Source organism: Myxocyprinus asiaticus, chromosome 25 (assembly GCF_019703515.2).
Source record: "Myxocyprinus asiaticus isolate MX2 ecotype Aquarium Trade chromosome 25, UBuf_Myxa_2, whole genome shotgun sequence".
Taxonomy (NCBI): domain Eukaryota; kingdom Metazoa; phylum Chordata; class Actinopteri; order Cypriniformes; family Catostomidae; genus Myxocyprinus; species Myxocyprinus asiaticus.
Window position 1 is genome coordinate 32,535,421 of NC_059368.1, and position 18,475 is coordinate 32,553,895.

General features: G+C 38.1%; 1 protein-coding gene across 2 annotated transcripts in view; it reads right to left on the reverse strand.

Moving 5' to 3' along the window:
- Positions 1 to 16,619, reverse strand: part of LOC127416098 (forkhead box protein N3-like) — a 44,738-nt gene extending 28,119 nt beyond the window's left edge. For both annotated transcript variants that reach the window (XM_051655245.1, XM_051655244.1), the window contains exon 1: positions 16,455 to 16,619. The gene's annotated coding sequence lies outside the window, so the exon portion shown is untranslated. The remainder of the gene's footprint in view (positions 1 to 16,454) is intronic.
- Positions 16,620 to 18,475: the final 1,856 nt, after the last annotated feature.

An 18,475-nucleotide genomic window follows, 5' to 3' on the forward strand; every position in this document is an offset into this window, starting at 1 on the left:
TACAAATGTGGACGACATCACATCCACATCTCACTGAGGATAAACAAACTCAGTTTTCTTAGAGAGAATCAACAACACATAAAAGGGAACACAGTGTGCAAAGAAATTAGATTGAATATCATGAGTAGGTCTATTCTTTATCTTATTCTGTAGTCTTATTGACATGTTTTTACTGAAATATTACAGTTCTCTCTCCTCCATTAGGCTCAGGAAATCATGAATTATAATGTACTAGAGGAAATTGTTATATTTCTTTGTTATATGAAATATGATCCTGATGTTTGAATGTGTCCAATAATACCTGTACGTGAAAATAACATTTACAAAAATACTGTAGTGTTACATGGTATAGTGATGATATCAGGTGGTAACACCATTGTTCTTTGATATGGTACTTTATCACATTCACATACCATAATGTGTGTACATGGTTTTCCAAAGTACAACAAAGAATACTGTGGGAGTGCAACAGTAGGGTTCTGAAGTAAAAGTTCCATTCATTTTCTTCATTCGTCATAATCATCATAAACCTTTCTAGACAGACCTACCATGTCTTCTGAGGTTGTTAAGCAATGATATTTGCTTCTGAAGAAGCCACAAGTTTGATTTCAACATTTGAAACAAAAATTGTGTATATCAGCTGAATTCCCATGAAGAACTGCACTACCCATAATCCTGAAGAGAACTCCACCAATCAAAGAATTTGCTGTTACAATTGAAATGTAAAAAGCTCAGTAGAGACCGCCCACTCCCGTTAAGCACTGCGAATGACATAATTAAGTCAGTCAACCAACACTCAAAATACTTACTCATTTGTATATGTTTGAATATTTTGTGATAAACTTAATTAATTTAGTTTTTTTTTTATCATTGTCTAAGTCAATACGCTATGCTTAATGGGATGAGTTAACTGTCTCATAAAATACTTTTTATAAAGTCCTTTTGTCTTTTTTTTACGATTACCATGTACTTTGTTTCAAATCAAAGTTTATGTATAATGTTGTGATTCATTGCAGAGCTGGGCTACGTTTCCCAAAAGCATCGCAAGCTTAAGTTGATCGCAGAGACCATTGGCACCAATGGCTTCTACGATCTACTTAGGCTTATGATGCTTTTGGGAAATGCAGCCCTGGTTGGTTTGGTTCATGGCATACAACTCTTTATGGAAGATGTTTTTAAAATCTGCATGGAAACAATGATGATAAAAAAGTGGATGATCACTGTTATGCTCTTATGGTACCATGTCCAAAAAACATGGTAATACCATGGTAATTTTTTGTAAGGCAAGGCAACCCACCTCACTTTGTTCACAGTCTTTGTGGGAATAAACTGTACATGTTCTGACAGATCTTTTTTTTTTTTTTTTTGGTGTAGAAAACAGGCTATAATATATTCTAATGGCCTGCAAACATTTTAGGCTAAAAAAGAAAGCTAGTAAACAAATCAGTGGCCAGCACAGTGGACTGGCAGTCCAATCATCAGCTAAGGTGTCCTGTGAAGGGCCATGGAAGTGGAGGTTTTCTCTACACAACAACACATACACACACACATTGCGCTGTTTTGCTTGTATTGTATCCATGGTGGCACTGCCACAAAACATTACATCTGACAGAAAACGGCCAGCTAATTTTACTGTTGCTATGACAACAAACTACTCTAACAGGGCACTTTTGGGGCTGCCATTGAACTTCCTTTTCACTCATGAATTAAAAAGCATACTGTTTACCTTCTAACAGTTAACAGAAACTAACAGTCTAATGGAAAGTTTAAAACTCATTTGTTTAAGCACTTGAGGACACACTATCAGAAAAAGGAATTTAAGCAATAGGCTATATTAGAGTTCTGACAAATGACCCAAGAGATGTGCAAATGGGAAAAGGCACACTAGAGCTCATCCAGCTGCCTTTACAGTGGTGTCTAATATCTGATGTAACATTTCAGCCCAGTGTAAACAAATGCATAACTTCAAAACCTAGCATCTTTGGTTTATAGATATTATAAATTTAGCTGCATGCACTTCCTTCGACATTTATAAAAAATAAACTAAAAAAAAAGTACCATTGTGTTGGTATGTTTTTGGCAACCTAGTCTCATAGAATGAACTTTGCTATAACAAAATTTAGTTCTACATTTCATTGCAGTTTCCTGGTGAAATTAACACTAAAGGCTCTACATCAAGCGTTTTATTCACTTTTACACAAATCACAACTACAACGGCTGATTATGACTTTATAAACAATTATTTTTGACACTTTTAGTTACACAGTGCTATGTTATGGAATCGAAACACTTTTATTATAATGCATCATTTGAAAAGCGACGCATTTTAATGCTTGTATAACAGGCCCACCCACATTTACACACTGATTACAATATGATTAGTTTCCACATTAGCTCACCTGATAGAGTGTTGGAATTTGGACTCAGAAGACAGAGGATCCAGCCAAACATGCAAGCTGTCACGTGAGACGAAAGTTTCATAGAAGCGACACGAAATGCTTTTCATGTCGCATTTGCTTTTAGAACACTATCGGTTAGGTTTTGTTTACCTCTCATTTGATTTTGGAACCCTATCGGTAAGGTGTTGTTTAAGGTAAAGATGTCTATTTTATTCACCTCTTATTTGCTTTAAGGACACTAATGGTTAAGTTTAAGTTAAAGTTTTAGGTTAGGGAGGTACACTTGTTAAAACCTCTAAAACCTCTAAACCTGTCTGATTATGACACCATTTCACTTGCTTTTGGCACCCCCCCACCCCCCCCGGACATTTACACAATATAGGCGTTTTCCAATCAGTGGGCAGTTTCAAACTGGGATGGGCATTTTTAAACCGCTTTACACGATTTGCCTACTACACTGAGATTCCCTACCTTCATTGGATAGTTCAGAAAAGCCCATCCTGGTTTGGAAACACCCAATGATTACTACATTGAGATTGCCTACTTTCACTGGCATCCCAATTTGAAAACACCCACAGACTGAGAAATACCTGTTATTGTTCCATAGAGACCTATGCTTCATTGGCAGAGTGAAGGAGTGTTCGGGAAAGCTGTTTGAAAACAATAATTATTTTTGCAAATCCATTTAGTGACACTTTAATGGTGCACTCAGTCATTTTTCCTTATTAAAAAGGTTTTACTCCTGAAGAAATTAATTGTTATTTTGAAACATATATAAAAAAAAAACATGAGCGCTCACATGAGATGAAGAGTCCAGTCATATCAGTAACCTTATAAAAGCTGTTTTATTCTACATGGAGAGGGTCCCCCCTTGGAAGCTGCCATGTAAGCATCATATGACCAGCCGAATACTACTTACTTAGTCTCAATAACCACCCTGATGTTGGACACTTTAACTCATTAATTAAAAAAAAATCATGGCTAACTGTGAATAGTGAATTTCTACAATGGCACTGATAACTTGAAAAACTATTGTGTTTGAATGATGCTGCATCCAGACCCCTAGTTGTAAGTATAGTACAAGATGACATACATAAAAATACTGAGTGCCCTTTAAATTACCTTTAAATAACACACAAATCAATTATATGCAAAAATGTGGACTAATTCTGAGTTGAGCCAAAGCAGTGAAAACCAAGCAGAGGTCTCAATGAACTTGAGTTCATTCAAAACACTGAAATTCCTGCTAAATAGATTCTTTTCAAAGGCCAACAAATATACTGGATTCAGATAACTCTAATGTGTATCTCTTTGACTTTATATTTTGGTTCTGGTACATAGAGTACAAATAATAGACGTTTGGCTACATGTCAACACCAGCATAGAATGAGATCTGTGTTTCCCTCTCCTTTCCAGCACTGAAAAAGGGACTTGTTTAGTTTCCATTTCCTCAGTTCCCTTGACAACAGTGCTAGGGCACACCAGGGCATGTGCATATGGCCAACCAATCAGCCAGCCCATCTGCTGATCAAAGTATAGGGTCCATCCTCTCAGCCAGCAACATCAGAAAAGTCCATAAGCAATGACAGCAAGGTGAAGGTTCATTGTCCAAAGGGGCTGGAGCGCATAACTCTCGCTATGGGTGTCGCAAACACACTAGACCACGGGCAAGAACTTTCTCCATTCCATATGAACCGCTCTTACCCATAGGGAATTACCAGTGGAAGAGCAGCAGCGCTCATTTGCTTTATTCCTCTGTTCCCCCGTTCCCTCGCTCCCTTGTCTGATCTGAGCTTAGTGAAGGTGACCTGTCTGCACTCAGCCTGAGGGTCTCTGACTGAAGTTTAGTGCAGAGAGGAGACCTCTACTCTCAGAAGTCAGGCTTAAAACAGTGCTGGTCCTGGGCCCCTACAGAGTACACTAGCAGCATGCTAAAAAAAGCTTTGGCAGAGGGTCGACTTTCTCTTTCTATCTTTCTCTCAGTTACATAGTTGATGCCATTGACCTGTAAAATAAATGATGGGAGAGGAGTTCAGTCACTATAAGCAGCCAAGAAAGCCAAAAAGACTTCCTTCTGTGCTTTTATATATAGCATAACAAATATTATCAGCACAGCAAATAATTTCTATCATTACGTCAAAGCATGTGAAGAGTTTTCCTACTCATATCAAGAATATTTAACCAAATCTGGTTGATTGGCACCAAAATCTGATTGATTAGCAAAGGATAGCAAGTACAAATAAAACATCAAAACTTTTTGTGTAAAAATTGTGTATTTTTTTTATATGAAAATATTACATTTAATATGCAGAGACAAATATAAGTAAGCCATTCATAGGTTGATTTCTGCAAGTTTGCTGTAAAACTCATTTGCATGTGAAAATTATCTTTGGCGAATTTGCGGCAAATTTGCAGTGAACTACATTTTTGTAAGGGCTACCCATAAAGTGTAAACACTCTGTATATCGATATATTGAATTATACAACAGTTAGATCTGGTCCTCGAATTTGATAGGACAAGAGACATTCCATGAGTGTTGGAACAGCAACACTCGGACACTTTACTGTTTGTATCACTCCGATGTGTTCGTAGAATCCTAAACTAAAGTGTAAGAGCAGCGCAGATAAGAGCAGCTAGATGTGTGTCTTTTCATTAATCCCTGTGACATTAAAGATTTTAGCCAACAGGTGAAAAAAAAAAAAGTGTTATGAGCTAGTTAAGTTTGATGTGCATTGAATCAGCGCACGTCAGTCCGCGAGTGTTTTTTTTTTTTTTTTTACTTGTTTGTTGAACTGTTGTATGAAAGCAATATCATACTCGCAATTGTGCTGTATGGCCCTAAATCAGCACGTCTGTGATTACCTATGGCACTCGGCATGTGGCCGCATACCTGCGGCCAAATCACAGCCGTGCTGATGTAGGGCCATACAGCACTCTTGCTTTGTGATATTGCTTTAATGTCATATAATGCTTGTATATGACTGAAATCATACCAGTTTGATTTTTGCAAAGTCACACAAACAAAGCTAGATAATGCAATTGTAGCTTGGCTTTGTCCAGCATGTACACACCTTAATCGAACGATAACTGGCCTCGGCATTGTGCGCATGATCCTAAAGACAGAGGTGATGTGCAATATGTATTAAACAATTCCTTAGCTGACGTCCTTCCTTCAAATACTCAATTACGCATTGTGTCAAGTACACTTGGACAGACAGATGAAGACAGTATCTCGAATATGCAAAAAAAAAAAAATTTTTGCAACAATTCAAACATGTTCACCCTTCCCTTTGGTGCTACTGTGAGCGTGTTGTGCACATAATCTCCAAGACTCGGATTCTGGTCCCATGGAAACCAGGAGGTTATCATGTTCACTCCTAAATATGGGCTCTGCTCCCATGGAAACCAGTAAGTAATCTCATTCACTCCAAAAATTGGGTTCGGGTTCTGTTGAAACCAGGAAGTAATTGCGTATACATAAACAATGGTGAGCTCCATTCAAAGGTTGCATTTTCGCTCTTAAATAACACTGACTCCACTAATGCTTAGGTTTAGGGTTGGGGTTTGGGTTAGTGGGTAGAGTTAATAAAATATGCATTGCTGTTCACTGTATTATGTCATTTACAACTAAAAATACAACTACATCTTTTGGCACCAAAACAAATCAAACATTTCGTTAAGTACAGGCAAATTTTAGCAGCAAAACTTTTGACCTCTGAATTGACAGCGTGATAAGTCTCTTTATTAATTCCTGGAATATTTGTTTAATGATACACCTCAATAAAAGGCCAATCAATCAATCCAGACTTTGGAGTAGGGGTGAATCAGGAACAGGCATTGGTAAAGCTCTGTGTGCTACTATTTAAAGACAACACACAAAGACTTCAGCCCTGTGGCATCAGCGCTTATCTTCAGAAAACAGGAGGATGGCTCGCTCGCCATCAACCCAAAGTTTGTTCCCGCAGGTAACACCACAGAAAGAGCAGCCTAGCGTTGTTGCCCAACTCTTTCCTGGCCCTTGACCACTCTCCATCGGGAGGAACACAAAAGAACATCCTCAAGTCATTAGCAGCATTTCAAAGTCAACGTGTCCTCTAGCGTATGCTGTTTGACAAGCCCTTCCAGGGTAATATGACTGAGGGATGATGGTACCATGATTAGACAGAAGCTCTAGGGAGAAGCTTTGCATCTGTGGATCTGAGCAGAAAGGACAGGAGGAGGGCTGGAACAGGAAGATGAGACGGAGACTGTGAGAACTGACAGTCCAGTGCCAGATACATATTCATCAAATAGGCCCTTTGTGATCATCTCTCAAACTTGAGACACCATCCACTTCTGCTGTTCATCAAACTTGCCTGTTTCCGCAAGAAGGCCGCAGTCCGTCGCATCCTTGTCATGTCAGTTTGTTTAAACAATCCAGTCTGTATCCCCCAGAAATGCATGGCCAGCAATGACCAGTGTGTAGACCTTTGTGTCCTTTTCACAACTACTGTACCACTCCAGCAATCTTGATGGGGACCAGCATTCAAACACAAACATATTCTGGTGGCCAGCTATGCAGGGTCCTAATGAACATGATGACAGATAGTCTAAGATGTTCAGCATGTGAGCTGCATGTTTTTGCGAATACCCGATTCATCTAAGTGTATTCAGAGTGTGAATTAGAGTCAGCATGTCTGCATTCATCCGAAGCACATGATAGCCACTTCCTGCTCAGCTTCTGCTCTCCATAAGGGCCCCTCACATAATAGTCTTAGGCACTTAATCATCACGATAAGGGGACAAAAGAGGAAATTTCCTCGCCCCTCTCTCAGTAATGGCTTCTCATGTATAACTGACCCTTTGTTGCACCCAAGAACAAAAGTTCAGGGCTGATGACTGGAAGATTGTTGGTTCAAGCCCTGTAAGGTGCTAGCCATGAGCCATTCAACATTGTGCACTTGAGCAAGGCACTTAACCCAAGGTAGCTCCAGAGGGACTGTCCCTGTAATAAGTGTACTGTATTTCGCTTTGGAATAACGTTTGTGCTAAATGACTACTTAAGGAAAAAAAAAAGATTATTATCCAGACTTAGGCTGTAGAAGAATCAAGACTGTGAGACATACTAAATATTCCTAGAATATTCAAGATCAATTAGCTGGTGCTATACTGATTTATCGGGTTTTACTGATTAATCAGTGCCAATGGTTGCTTTTTGGTACTATGGTTGAACAATAAACTGCATCTGAGGTTTTATTCATTTTGGACTCTAGTTGCCTCTATGTCTGTGCCTGTCACAATATGGAAAGTCTAAGAATTCTCTAAACTTTCAATTAATCGATTGCCTATTAATCGGTTATCAGCCTTTTCCACCAGTTTAGTTATTGGTAACGGCAAAATCCAATAATGGTTGACCTCTAATTTGAATGCTTTTTATTTTGGCTAATAAATTCTCTAAAGACAGAGATTGTTTCTTGAGTCACGACAGGTGAGGATACAAGCATTGAGATTAGCATCGCTGCTTTAAATTTTAGTGACATAATCAGAGTTAGAGTAAGTAAATTCGATGAATCACTTCAAACTTTCTGTTTCAATGAATCAATTCAGAATTCTTAATCAATGAGTCAGTTACACCATCACTATAAAAAATATTCACGCAAGTCTCCAAGTGGCATCATTTGTGCAAAACCCGATGATTATGATATAATCATGATCCTGCATGTGAAAGGAATTAATGAAAGAAAACCAGTCCTTTTGTGCAAAATTAGTTAACACAGTTAATGTCACAAATTTGCTTATTTGATTACTGATCACGAAATTGTGTGGAATCTTAAATATTTCTTATATTATGTTCTTCATTTTTCAAAATCACGCAGAGGGGTAATCACTGACACGTAAGCAACGGCAAGAGAGGAGCAGGCTATTTAATTTATAAGACGTTTTTTGCACCTGCATTCCAATCTACATCTTGATGTAATCCTTTCTCATGATCACACAGCGTGTTTTCATCAGCTGAATTGGAGGCTAAACTCTTTTAAAATGTGATGCATGCAAGCCATTCGCGCATCGCAAGCCGATCAACTATTTAGCCCTTTTCGATGAATCACAGCTGCAAAATTCTAAAACTTTATTTCCAGGTTTAATTTATATTTTGAATAGACTCAGATTTTTGAACCCCACAATGTGGGTTTATGTTTTCTCTTTTAATCGTTTAATGTAATTTTGAGTGTGACCATGGTGTAAGGAGAGTGTACCTGTATGCGAAATCTCAAGGATTAATAGTGGTGTTTTCCTTATTACATGACGTGTTGTTCTGAAAGCAAAAAAGAAACAAATGAAACAAGGAATGTAGGCTGTCATCCGCGCAGCCTGACCGAAGCAAAGTGGGCACATTTACTCACGTGATTAACCGAAAGTGAAGCGCTGCCGGCTCGTGATGCGCAAATGGCTTGCATGCGCTGCACAAGTCTGTTGGGTATACTGCAGTCTTGTCACATTCTAACTTTTTGTTTAGACTCCCATTCAGCTCATGAAAACAAGTTGCGTGATCATGAGGAAGGATTACATCAAGATGTAGATTGGAATGCAGGTACGGAATTTATATAAATAAACTAGTCTACTCCTTTCTCGCCATTGCTGGCGTGCCAGTGATTACCCCTCCGCTTGCCAATGCTGGCACATGTGCCATAGTTTGCCGACCCCTGATATAGTTCATCCTTGGGTTTATTCAGTGATAAACAGTGTGGAAAACAGATGATTTTTTATGTTTTAGTTGTTACATTTGAATCTACTTGGCAACAATGGTTGTTGGTATCTTCTGTAAAAACAAAAAACAGAAAAAGAAATAAAAGCACTACATACTTAGTACTAGTTTCCTGCTGGCACTTTTTGAATTCTTCTTAGTACTTGACTGGTGCCTTTCCATACCTGCTAACTCGTCACAACACTCCATTCATGGCGCTGGTCATCTAAGATGTGGCTTCTGATCGAACCTTAAAGAACAGCTGTGACAGTCATGAGTGCAACATGGCTCTAGTTTCTCTCATGGGAAATGCTACTGGCCCTAGTAACACTTCTACAGGAAAGGACCACACTCATACACAATTAGATGACTGTACTATTCCTATATAGAGTCCTTTAAGGTCCGATCAGAAGCCACATCTCAGATAACCAGCACCATGAATGGAACAGACACAACCTCAACCAAAAGGACCATTAAAATATGAACCCTACACTACTCTTAAGCCATTCAACAACGCAGAAAAAAGATGATCCTCATTCCTGCTGTTGTTCGTAGGAGTGAGATTAGGGCCCCTCTCAGACTGTGTTCTTGTTTACTCTAGTGTTCAAGCTCTGACATCATACAGGAAGGTATTTTTCCCCTTTGCATTGCCAAAGAACAGGCCTATGCATGGTCCAGACAGAGAGAAGGGGGACATCCAGCAGCAAAGACACCCTTCTTACTTGAGATATGGAGATCTGGAAGACAGTTGCTCGCAGTTATCATACAGAACCTTGATACTGTGCACTTCAGAACCCAGAGATGTAATCAGTACATAGGTAATAATAGATTTGGAATCAAACAAACAGTCATACGTGCAATTTTTTTCGTATAGCGGACATTGTTTTGTCAGGGAAGCAGATGATTGTTCTTGCAACACGCTGTACTTTCAGGTGCCATGCTGCAGAGAAGATGGCCTCAAAGCTGGCAGACATAGACTAAAAGCCACAAAAATTTTAAAAGTTAATAATATAATACTATTAAAACTGAAATGTTCAGCCCAAGCTGTTCTTTGGCCCATGGGATTTCTTCTGAAGTACAGAGTCTGAGAGATCAGCCATACGGTGCACTCAGAGTGAGCTGACACTTTCACTTTTACAGTCCACAAGAGAGGGAAGAAAAAAATAAAGTTGAGGGACAGAGAAAAGAATGCAGTGAATGAATTTCTCAGGTTTCTAGAACAATAATATGACGCATAAGCCCAAAATAGGAGCCCAATTGTGGTAGTAGCATCACAATCATGCCCTTGTGTATGTCCTCTAAATATAATATAACTGGATTTTTGCATTTTTCAAGAAAAGGTAAACGGTCCTTCCCCACCACCATGCTAGGGTGTTGTTGGTTGTTATGTGGTTGTTCAGGTCTTCTGAGTGTTTTTTATTTTTATTTTTTTTATGTGTTGCTATGCAGTTGTTAAGGCATTCTGGATGTCAGGTGGTTGTTTACTGACCTAATTCTCTATGCTATTCTGGTCCCAAGAAATGACTTGGGCCCCTCCTTCAATGCAAGTCTTTGGGATTTTTTCTGCTACTTTAACAATAAGCTCTTGAGTCAAATCGCTTAGAAATGCAATAGCACACAAACAAAGCCGCAAAATTTGAGGAATCATGCACACCTGTAACACAAATAGAGCAAGAAGAGTTGGATCCTATATATTATAATTATATATGACAATTAAGTTCAGTTTGGAAACTCTACATGGTGCAGGCTGATAGGTCATACAGGCACACCTCTCTCTACGCACCCATTCAGAAGCTTTTCCTTCTAGTGACAATACATAAAACTATTTTCTATACAGCAGCATTCTGCGCAGTCTCATACAGTATTTACATGCTGACTGTCATAGTCATCACCTTTGTATTTCTCCTTCGATGAACAATGCCTCACCTCTAAATTTCCGAACCAGAAGAGACTACATTTGTAGCCAGTTTGGGAGATGTCTGAGACAACTGCAATGGGATTCAGTCCATACCTGTGGACACCGAGGGAAACATAAATCTTTCGGGTAAAATGAAGGAAACTTAAATCTTTTGGGTAAAACACGCCGGAGTGCTCGTCTTGCCCAAAAGCGCATTTCCATTGCGGACTGTCCAATTTCCAGAATCCTGGAGGATTTGTTTACCAGAAAATATATCTGCCAGCCGGTTTGTCCCACAAAGATATGTTCAAATTCATCCTCTCAAGAACTCAAGCTCTGACTCGGCCTCAGCCAACGCACAGCCATAACCAAGGCAAGACGCTATCATCTCAATGGTTACGGTACTATCTATTCCTCCAGCTAAAAAAGCGAAACCCTGACACATCTTCAAATAATGATCAATTGTTGCAGCAATGATGGCAATGAAAGAATCCAGAGATAAGCTGGATCACAGGATTGTAGTGATCAATAATTTCCACAAGTGGCTTTCATCGGCTGCCACGTTGCCGCATCGGCCTCCCCAACGGACCCCTGGTCTCCCTCCACTTACCCAGCACCACCTGCTGGGGCTTTATCTTGATGTTTGTACAGTAGCAGCCACATGTCTCTTCTGTCCCAGCAGCATATTGACTTATGTCAAGCAGCAGCAGCATGCGTAAAGCAGATCTAGTGTGCCAAGACCAAACCTACTCCACTGTCATTACCATTAATAAAAATCTTTAAAAAAATCTTAAATTTAGGACAATTAAGATTTGTTTTGCATTGTGCATTATTTTCAGGACACTTAAGCACATTTTACCAATGAAACTTATCCTATTTATTCTCATGAAACCTATTAAGAAAATGTTGTGGACATACTTTACCCCAAATCAATAAAAAAAAATTAATTGTGAATTATTTTCAGGACCCTGTTTATGCTATTTTATAAAATGACATAATCGCCCAGTGGCGAAGACGATCCCATCAATCACTTATGAGAGACAAAGGTATGACATCATCACTCAGAGACGCCGCAGGCACATGAAATCCTTGGGTTTTACTGCTGCATGTGCTCCAGTTATAAAGATAACTACAGCTAATCATTACAATCTCCTGCAGACTGAGGGTAAGTTTATGAGTAGGACTTTGAGTAAAACATGTGCAATAAATCCTAAAAAATATATAGCTTTCCTGATACACCAAGTCATGCACACACAGTCATTCATAAAGTGCCAACCACTTTCAGCACCAACTGGCCAGTAAATCTTTATGAAAAATACAAACAAAATCAGTCACTGACTCACGCTCCCAAAGCGGCAGTCGACCAATTGGAGGCAGAGCTGCAGAGCAATCAGTCAGAATATATACAGCATGACATCATGAGTCATGACATCAGCCCCCTGAAATTAAACACCGCACGTTGCTCTTTTCTCTGAAGCAAGTTCAAGGACACAGTAAGGAAACAGTGTTCTGACTGTTTATAATCAGTTTAGCAGGTTTTTGTGGTCTGAAACTCATTATCGTGGAGCATTACTTCATAATCAGTAAATACGTAGCCAAATATTTACAATGTCACCCTCATTTTCATTGTATTGTATATGCGAATGTATTGTACTGTATATTGCATATTAAATATTATTGTATACTGTATGCAGGGTTTGGAGGGTTACTTTTGAAATGTATTTCACTACAGATTACAGAATACATGCTGTAAAATGTAATTTGTAACATATTTCGTTAGATTACTCAAGGTCAGTAACGTATTCTAAATACTTTGGATTACTTCTTCAGCACTGGTAGATTTTTTCACTTGTTTTGACTATAAAAACTCTGCCAGTACAGTAAGACAAAATACACATGTTAAAAATACATTCTCTGAAAAACCGAAATATCTTATGCAGTGTTGTTTCTAAAACAAGATAAATCAAACTGATCTTGTTTTAAGGAATTTTAGATAATTTTACAGAAAAACAATACAAAAATTATTATCAAGAATACGATTTTTGCCCTAAGATCAAAGGTCTTACTAAAAGAAAAGAAATTATGATCCAACGTGAATTTTCTTGATAAAAAAATATGATCGTGTCTGGTAACGTGCATGTAAAATAGCTAGAAATATAATTTAAGCTTAGCGTAAAGCTGACAATTTACACAAGGTTTATTTCTATTTCTTCTGCTCTAAACTTACTTCAAACTTCTCTGTCTGCTCGTATGAATGTAACACATCAAAAGAAAGTGTTTCACCGCTGTTCAAATGCACTTTGGATCGCATCATTTATATGTATAAATGTTTTCCATCTGAAAGGACTAAATATTAAATGAAACAAATGACAATAAAATGCAAAGTGATCTCTTCAGTAATCTAAATACTTCTTGAATGTAACTGTATTCTAATTACCAATGATTCAAATTGTAACAGTAGTGGAATACAGTTACTTATATTTTGTATTTTAAATACGTATTCCCGTTACATGTATTCCGTTACTCCCCAACCCTGACTGTATGTAACCCTATATCATGAATAACTGATTGATGTGGCATGCTAAATTATTTTTGAGTAACGCTCCAAGTCAAATTGCTTATAAGTGTAATTTACTAGGCCAACCAATTTGAGTTCTGATTCAGTTCCGAATCAGTCCGATCTGAATCTGTTCATATTACAGGTGCACACAGTAATTTTTTGAAGTATGTCGAAGTGGCTTACATTGGCTTACACTGACACCTAGTGGCCTGGATGCTGCATCATTCAATCACAGTAGGTTTCAGTTACAGATGCCATTGCAGATATTCAGTATGCACAGTAAACCAGGATTAATTTAATCCATGAATTAAAGTGTCCAATAACAGGGCAGTTACTGAGATTAAGCGAGAAGTATTCAGCTGGCGAGGGCGCCTCTCCCCCATGTAGGATAAAAGAGCTTTTATAAGGTTACTGATATGACTGAACTCTTCAACTCTCATGAGTGGTCATGATTTTTAACATATGTTTCAAAATTACTATTATTTTCTTTATAAGTAAAAAATAAATAAAAAATTAAATGAGGAAAAAAATTACTGAGTGAACCTTTAAGGTACACTATCCTGACATTATAAAACTATATTCTCTATGGGACAGAAAAAATGAGGTTTTAGTGCCAGAACCAGCTTCAGCTTCAGCTTCAACAATAAACTTAAAATAATTAATAACTGACCTCTCAAATAAATAAATTAAATAAATAAATAAATTACTTTTTCTTGTCTAAATTTCCAGTAAAATATCTAAACATCCTTAAGATTAATTTATTTGAGAGGCAAAACTGCATAAGATATTTAAACTTGTTTTCAGAATTTTTTTTTTCTTTTTAAGCAAAAATGTAAGTTTACGAAGGTTAATGCTTAAAACATGAAAAAAGCTAATCTTCCCAATTAAAATTGCTTTCTTGCAAAGATATGTTCTCTGCAAGCATTTTATTATCTTATACAATTTTGCATCATAAGTATTTGTATCGTGTTTATTCAGAGACCCACACTGCAAAAAAGTAAAAAAGAAACATTCTCTTTTTTTCTGTTTGTCTTTTTTAACATTAAAATATCTGAATTTTTTTTAAAACAAGATAAATTTACTTGACAATACAAATAGCATAATATATTATTTCTTGTTTTCATAGAAATCTAAATAAAATTTAATGAGGTTTATGCTTAAAACAGGAAAAATAAAATACAAGTTTTTATTTTTCTTGTTTTAAGCATAAAGTTTACTAAATTTTGTCAGATTTTTATTTACTTAGATTAGTACTTAAAACAAGAAAAAAAAATGGCTTAACTTCTCAATCAAAATATATTCTCTATATTCTCTGCAAGCAAGTACTTTATTATTATGCAATTTTGCATCTCAAGTAATTTTATCTTATTTATTCAGAGACCCAAATATAAAGATTGATGGACAATTGTTTTTATTCCTTCTTGATTGTGTTTTTAAGGAAGCCACTGATAAAAAAATAAAAAAAATAATAATAAAAATAATTCTTGATTTTTAAGTATATTTTGTTTTGGGGTGAATTTTTAATGACTTCAGAAAACAGTGGCAGTCTATGGAAAAGTCTTGTTATTCTTTACTCAAATACACACAAACCCATTCACAAAAACACTCCAACACACATATACTTCATATAGCCTATAACAAAATGATCCACACAGCCATAATACCAAGAATGGAAAAACATTCTTTATGGATGACAACACTTGAATCAGTCACACATGCATCCAAATGTTAACTACTAAGTGCAGTGCAGTCTACACGCTAAGTGTGCAGCCTCTACAAACACACTCAAACACTCTCGCACACACAGACAGGCACACGTGGCAGTTGATTAAAAAAGCCCAGTGTTCATGTGTATAATCATCTGTGCTGAGCAGGTCAGACTGAGGCATCTTTCTGCTGTTGCTGTGCTCTGCATTAGATCTGCCTCTCTTAACTAATTTTCCGCCCGACAGACACAACATACCACACATACACACACGCTTACACACGCCTATCGCCATCTGTCCAAGCTATCGTACAGATCACAAGCAGTCCGAGATAAACTTGCCCTCGCCACTGAAACCCTCCTTATTCTGAATGTTGATACAGAGCTGAGGATCCTCAGATGGTCTAACAGATGAGAAGTTAATGAACTCACTGTGGAATTTCCTTTTAAATCCACAGCAAACTTTTGTGTCTGCAAACATTCACCCCTTCCTGTTCTTCTCCTAATTGTCAATGGAGAAATCAGACTCTTCCTTTTCAGGGTCAGAAATGAATGGGAGTTTGGGGGCAAAAATGCCACAAAAAGTGACAAATATGCCTCTCAAATTCAAAATGCAGGGGGCAAAAATAATGATATTCCATGAATTTTTGAGTATTCTATTCTAGTCCAAATTATAGCATAAAAATTAGTTGATGTTCATTTCAATTTATGGACTATGGTGATTATTCTGATTTAGAATGCATTGATTTAATTTTAGTATGGACAAAAAAATCCCTTATAAACCTATAAATGCCCCTGAAAAACAAATTTAGGGGGGAAAATATTGCCCCTAAATGGAGAAAGTTAATTTCTGACAACTCTTTCCCCAATAAACAATGCCATATTTCCGTCCAGACAGCAAAAAAGCCCCCCAAATATATACACACACACACACACACACACACACACAAGTATTCCCCTCATGTATAGTGATGACTCACTTCTACATTCCTTTGAAGACGTATGTGAAGACCATTCCAATACCACTATACCCCAAACACACTCCATCCAGACACCTTTTGTTGAAGCCCGTACAATAAACACACACTCACTCACTCACAAAGGCATGCACACTATTATTCATACAGTCATGCCCATGCATACGTCCCTTAAAGATCAACAATCAGGTCACCTTTTAATGCTGATCCACTAGTAAGCCCTACCACATGTATTCCTCTCCTCCTGATAACAGAGGGTCAGTTCCAACACTTCAGTCCCTCCATTTCTGCACGAGCAGGCTTCTTGGAGTGACCACAACAACAGAGCTGCGTTCCTGTAGTCTCACCCTCTTGCTTTTCCTCTCTCTCTCTTTCTCAGCTTTCCTAGGCAGGGGTGTGCACTGAGGCTTAGGCAACCCCTGGAAGAAAATACATCTCTCTCTGGGTCCTAGTGCTCATCAAATACACTCACAGATGCCTTTGTCTCTGGCTCAGGGGGAAGCCCTGCTCACTAGAGTCACTACTACAGTGACTGCAGGTGGCATTACCATTGGCGTGCCAGGACTAGGAGATTTGATTTGAGGATAATCAGTTATGCAGATGACAGAAGCAGAGAACACATTTTAGGTCCTGACTGCAATATTATGTGATGGCATAGGGGCACTAAACAACAAAATAGCTTTCTAGCAAAATTATGGTTTTGCACCATCAACAGAAACATTTGTTGTAACTGCTGCAGTCTACAAAGCTGACTGAGTGGTTGTTCATATTCATAGATAATCTTTCAAAATTATGCTTGTTATATCATTGTTTGTGTGTACCCTCCACGAGGCCCACCAAAACTCCCGACTGGGTGGAGGGTTGGAGTGCTGTTATTTTTTGCGGGCAATGCATGCTCACTATCTCCAGTGGGCAAAATCCAGACATCGTAGCACTATCCGGTTGGCTAGCTTCATATAAAATCTTGGAGTCAAAATATAGTACATTTGTTTATCAGTCTGCCTAGAAATACAGTCGGACCAGGTACTGGGGAGCGCTTTAGAGGAATAGCGAATCATTTGCCAGTATTTAGTTTGAGGCACTTAAAGCCAGCGCCACACTAGCTGATTTTTTCAGTGATTTTCAGTTGAGCTTAATCACTACCCAGGCAGAGGGAGACAAAAAATGCGCATTAGAGTCTGCCAGTGGGAGGTTAATCATTTGACCATCGGGACTCCCTGCTGAATTGATGGCTTCAAAAACTGAAAAAAACATACCAGCATGCTTGAAAAAATCTTGTGTTCTCGTCAAGTGACCAATGAGCTTCCTCATTTACTAAAGAACTGTCAAGAAGTCAAGCTGATCTGAATGTTTTCATCGCACTCAGCTACATATCATCAGAAACGCTGATCGTAATCCATAGTGATTCTGTCACCAAGTGTTTTTCCTGCCTTTTTTTTTACATAATTTCTTTACTCATTGAAAGCTACATATGGACATACGCGTTCTACGGCAAGCCTCGAGGGGATAAATGCATAATCACGCACTTTCACAAGGTAAAGTTACTCCATGAATCGCTTCCTAAGGGTGTTTTCACACCTGGCTCATTTGCAACATTTGTTTCGGAACCTGGTGCATTTTCTCCCTTGGTTCGGTTTGTATAGGCATATATGAACACGGCAGTCGCACTCAGATCCGCACCAAAACAATCGGTCTGGACTGAGAAGAAATCTGTAGGTCAGCTCGTCACTGTAATTCATCATCAAAATGTAGATATAGCCTTTTGGCAGCTATATTAGATATAGGACAACCTTCACGATCGCTTCTCTATTTTGGATAGCGGCAGAACAGACACAGGTAGGACTGCATCAATAACGTTGTGTTTGTCAACTCTCCACCATTTTGTATCGCAAGTGTGTCATACCTCTGACTGAAGAGAGTGAGATCTAAGCAAAACAGTCCGCATTTGTGACACCCTCAGTCAAAATAGAGTTATTTGAAGTCTGCTAGTGAGGCGCTGACTTAAGCAAGTAAACTCAATTTGTATTACATATTTGTTTTCTGAGTTATGTCTGTAAAATGTTCTGTTGACTTCTGTGTTTTGTGGACATCTAGTCGTGGACTGACACTGCTTCGCCGTTAATTTTGTATTTTTATAAAACATGGTTGTTTGATTGCTTTACTTGTTCTATTCCTATCTACGGCCCTGTTATGCCTGGTATTAAGACGCATTTTA